Source organism: Teleopsis dalmanni, chromosome 2 (genome assembly GCF_002237135.1).
Source record: "Teleopsis dalmanni isolate 2A chromosome 2, ASM223713v2, whole genome shotgun sequence".
Taxonomy (NCBI): Eukaryota; Metazoa; Arthropoda; class Insecta; order Diptera; family Diopsidae; genus Teleopsis; species Teleopsis dalmanni.
The window spans coordinates 11,992,277-11,997,647 of NC_051847.1; the positions used below are offsets into that span (position 1 = coordinate 11,992,277).

General features: G+C 32.4%; 1 protein-coding gene across 1 annotated transcript in view; it reads right to left on the reverse strand.

Annotated features, from left to right (window-relative positions):
- Positions 1 to 5,371, reverse strand: part of LOC119673944 — a 22,794-nt gene that overhangs the window by 16,717 nt on the left and 706 nt on the right. The window lies entirely within an intron of this gene.

Genomic DNA, 5,371 nt, shown 5'->3' on the forward strand with positions numbered 1-5,371 from the left:
ATGCAATACTAAATATTTATAAATTAATTATTTATTGTTTGGAATAAAAACAATGCCACACAAGCATTTTTTGTTTACAGTTGTTTTCGTCGTACAACTTTTAAGAACTTTTTTCTTTTACTTTTACAGGCGAACGCAACACGCACAACCGTTAACATAACCAATTCACTTGAAATTCCCGGCAGTACTGAATTCATTCGGCTAGCACTAGAAAAAATACAATACACACACACAACTCCACAATTCGTTTGGAACGCATTCAAATACAGCCCACAATCACGAACCGGTGTACGGAACGAGAGAGCTCACACAATGACGTCGTGTTGGTTTTGTTTTTGTTCGTTTGTTCGTAGCCACTCTGATTGGAAACTATTTAACAATGCAAGTGTGGCACGCGTACGCATTTCTTTGATAAAACATGAGTTGCAGCTCTTGTCAAATGACAAAACAAAAGTTGCCTGCATGCATTATTTGTTGCTATTGTAGTCATTTCCACATACAGTACATACCGTACGAGAGACCGTACGTTATTTGGCTTGCGCTGCAAATGTGGATTTATGTTGCTGAAAAAGCGTATACTGTTTTTGTTGCAGAGATTATAAGCAACTTGCATATGAAGTACGTACCATATATATATACAAATGTTTACAGAACGTTATTTGTAGTTTAATTCCAATAACAAACCAACTTAACGGTTTGTTAAGTTTTAATAGAATGCAATAGATTTTAATAGAATGCAATACCATATTCATAGCGATTAAATTATAATCAATAATAGGCGAATATAGTTTTACCTGTTACCAGTGGGGAATCAAATTGGCCGGGGAGATTGATTTAATGTATAGATAAAGCAGTGCAAAATTATTGCTAAACAATTACTTTATAGTATTTCTCTTTCCAATTGACACAATCATAGTTACGTTACTGCCTTTCATAGTACTGTGACTAAGGAGTAATCACATAATCCATAGTTTTTAGTCTATAGAAATGATTTTAATACTAAGGCCGTGTGCGAATTCCAGTAAATTCATGGTAAATTGAAAGAAATAGTAAATTATGTCAATATGGCAGCGAATGTTGGTATTTACCAGAACTTCGAGTAGGGTAAATTAGATAAAAATTAGGTAAATTAGATATTAACATTGTGAAAATTTCATAAGATGTTTAATATATAAATAAATAAATATAAAAACTTTTAATCAAAAATAATAAATAAGCGCAATAAATAAATAAATATATACAAAAGTGCAGTGCAAAAAGTCCCTAGGAAATTTCAATTTACTTTACCACAATTTATTCGAACTCGCACACGGTCTTAATATTAATATGAAAAACTTGAAGAAACAAGTTGACTTACCCATGTTCAACGCATTTTTTGTCTGCCCGTCCAAATATATCTTGACTTTTTTAACTTTTTTTGACTTTGAATAGGATATTGTTAAAAATCCATGCAATCTAGCTTCAATATAAATGAAATTGGTCAGGGTCAGGTATTTATATTCTATCGCATCCCTACATTCTAACAGTCACTGCTTCCTTTTATATGTTATATTTGTTCACCTTTTGGAAGTTTCAAATCATCAACAAAGACAATACCATTAGTAAGCCTTTGTTATCAACATGTGAGGAATTCCCAATGACACACACGTTCCACAAAAATTATGCCAAACCGCTAGCAACATGTTAGCTACATACAATCCATGAATTTCTGTGGAAATACGATATATCCACATGTTACAATGAAATCCTCAAGAGTAAGTTTACGATATTTAAAACAACAAGAGACTTCACATCTTCACATTGCAAAAAAAAGAAAAAATTGATAATAAATATCTGAATATTAATTTAAAATAAATATTAAATATAATATTAAACATTTAATTAAAAAAAAATAAAAGAAACCTTTAGTTGTAATCTCATTTGAAGAAAAAGCGTTACTATCCATAGAAGTGGAAGCCTTCAAAATCTGAATAAGTTTAAAAAAATTAAAAAATATTAAAAGTCAGTTATTTAATATCTTGAAGTGAAATATTCTTTCATTGACTTCAATTCAATTCTTAGGAATTCATTCCTCGAAAAATTCGAAGAAAGCTAAAATGTTCATATAAAGTTCCACTCAAATAATCGAAGGCAGGTAATCGAAATCAGTAAGCTTAGTATATAGTATGAATATCATATAAGAGAAGAAAATTTGTCACGACTGCTGAAGAATATGATCCCACTTCCCGTTGATCACAATATTTAGATGAAGAACAAGCCACAGTAATGTAGCTTCTTTTCACGGGCATTTGGTATTTTGAAGAGAAGATGGTCTCACTTCCCGTTGATCACAATATTTAGGTAAAGAACAAGTCACGGCAATGGAGCTTCTTTTCACGGGCATTTAGTATTTCAAAGAGAATACTGCAGACTATATAATCCTTTCAGACAAACTTATTTCTATTTTTAATTTACTGCAGATGTTTTTTTGGTAATATTTTCCATCTATCTATTGCCGATACAAATATGTGATAGATTCAAGTTCCAATGAACGCGAGTTCAATATATTCAGTGGCTAAACTTCGACTGCAGGTAAACGAAACAGCAACATTTAAATTCAAATTCATTAAAAATAAAAAATTTCAAATTTACAACCTCTCAATTTAAAAAATTTAATAGTCATTCATTAATAAACTCGTCTCTTCTCATTTGGAAACGCAGCGTAATGAACTCGTTCCAACCCTTGCCCGCTTAATGACGACAACAGCAACAATTTTTCCATGCCATAAAGGTCGCCATAGACATCAGGTGTACTTGAGCATCGATGGAAAAAAACTGGAACAATAGAAACCATAACAAAGCACATTAAGTGTTTGATGTGTTCATAGACGAGGGACGCCGGGAAACCTAAGCAGTACGAGACACACAGCAATTAAACAGTTTTCGAAAAAAAGGAGTTGACCAACATAAAAAATCCATGAAAATTCGTTTTCATTCGCACTCGAGTTGGGAAATTTGGGAAAAATCAAATTTGTGAAAGCAGGGAAAGGGAATCACTTTTTCATTTGATTTTTTGCCGCTCAACGGAGAAAAGAAGGGGTTAGAAGGACAAGTCAAGAGATTATCGTAAACAATCACTATTTGCTTGAAACACGGAAATTGAATTCGGTGAATGCTTGGCGCCTAGAAAAAGTTTGGTATGTAATCGGTATATCAAGGACTGACAGTTAAGTCTTAAATGGGACATGGATAGCTTCTCATTAGTGTAGTTAACTTCTAAACGAAAAATTGCAGCTCAAAACTGTGATAATAAGAATTATGATAAGATTATGATAAGATAATTCCTTAAGAAATAACATAGTCTAAGGAATATGTAATTTTTTTATTCAGAAAATGAATCACACAAAGCCTAAGTGTATAACTAAATCAGAGCTCATACACATTAAACACTATTCTACTGTTTTGAAGATTTGCATCTTGCTGCGGTAAGATGGTTTATTAAAGACAGTGAATTCAAGAACGATGCTTGCGGTAGCACAGCTATTGGTAGGGTCGAGATGGAGTGTCAAAGCGAAGACGAATCCACAACAAGTCCTGGTGCCTTTTTGGAAGCCAAATTGCCACCAGGTAGGCATCTATTCCATACGTTAGGAGTGGCCTGCACCTGAATAGATCTTTGGTCCCATCACTCATGTTTGCTCTAAAGATGGCAGTATAATATGGAGTCAAACCAAAACGGAAATAATTTTTTAAGAGATACCTGACAACAGTCGGTTAATCCTTCTACTGCGGCAGCCAACACATCGGATATGGAGGTACTAATTTCACGTTATGACAGCCTGAAGAATGTAATTAATACAACCAAGAGGTTCTATGCTCAACTGAGGAGAAAAGAAATATATTATCATCATCTACTCTATACTATACTACTCTACACTACCCTACACTAATATTCACTAATCTACACCACTCTAGACTACACCACATTACTTCATTCTACTCTTTGACATATTTTAAAAATGAGAAATTTAAATACTTGTCTCTGAATTTTTATCTTTCTCAACTTTTATTCTTGGTCAGCAATTTTTACCATTAAAGAATGTTTTTGACTTCTGTTACTTCGTTTTTATGAAAACGAATCCAAACTACAAATTCAATTATATAGTAATACAACCGTTGCTCCACTTCAACTGCCTTTGTCATTAATTCGAGTTGCGTTAACTCCAAAGGAAGGCAGTTTGCTTTTGTTAGGATTTCAATTGAATGTCAGGTCGCTTGACTTGCTCCTCATTCATTCCAAGTGTTTGTATCTAAAGCAGTTTGTATCTAAAGCTGTGCCTTTTTTTGCTAACATCGTACAGATTTTAATCTTTTTCACTAAGTACTTCCGAGCTATAAAAAAACATCGGCATTGTTCACTTTACTAATTTAAAATGAGATTAAAAATACAAAAAACACTTGAACTCATATTTTTAATTAATTTAATAATTCTAAAGATTATAGACAATTAAATAATCACAATATTTTCAATACGATTATGGAGTCTTTTGTAAATTTTAAGCTGGAATCATATAGAACTGTCATCCTTTAAAAATTGTCAATTATGTTAGATTGACTCTACATACTGCATAATCATGAAGTAGCACTACTGCGTCCATCATGACCGACTTTAGCGTAACATATTTTTTTTCCTCTCTGATTGTTTACCATTTATCCTTTACATTTATGTATTCTTTTCAGTTTGTTATTTGCTTACAGCAGGTAACTGGCATAATCTTTTGTTGTCTTGCCTGTCATTGCACTCTCCATTCCAAAACATCTTATTTGGCTTAAGCGCATCCTAATTGGTATTTAAATCCTATATTTTTGTTATTCTTTAATATATACGTATATTTATTATGTAACTGTTGAATCAGTTACGGAGGATGAACACGGTCTTAGTGATGAGGATGTATTTGTCTCTCAGTAATTCTGTCCGTTGGAGGATGAACAAATTGTGGTTTGTTTTTGAAGATTTTATTATTTTCATAGTTAAAAAAAATTATTTAAATTTATTTAACATCAATTTTAGTACAAGAAAATTACTGAAGATATTTTATTATAAACAACAGTCCAAGTGCCAACTAATAGCATTTAAAAATGAAGAAAAAGAAAAGAAACTTCAAAAGCGTCAACTAAGAACTAACTTGGTAATACTAGAAAAAAAGAAATAAAAGACATTTAAATAAAGTAAATGCTAGCTCTCAGAGTACTTTGGCAAATGTTTTTCCCGCTAGTGGAAAACGCGCCAGATAATAACTGAAGTAGGTTCAAGCAGCATCCGATCTGACACTATTTGCTACTATCAACCAGCGATAGTACTGCAATCACGTAAATTCAAAAAATCCGTAGT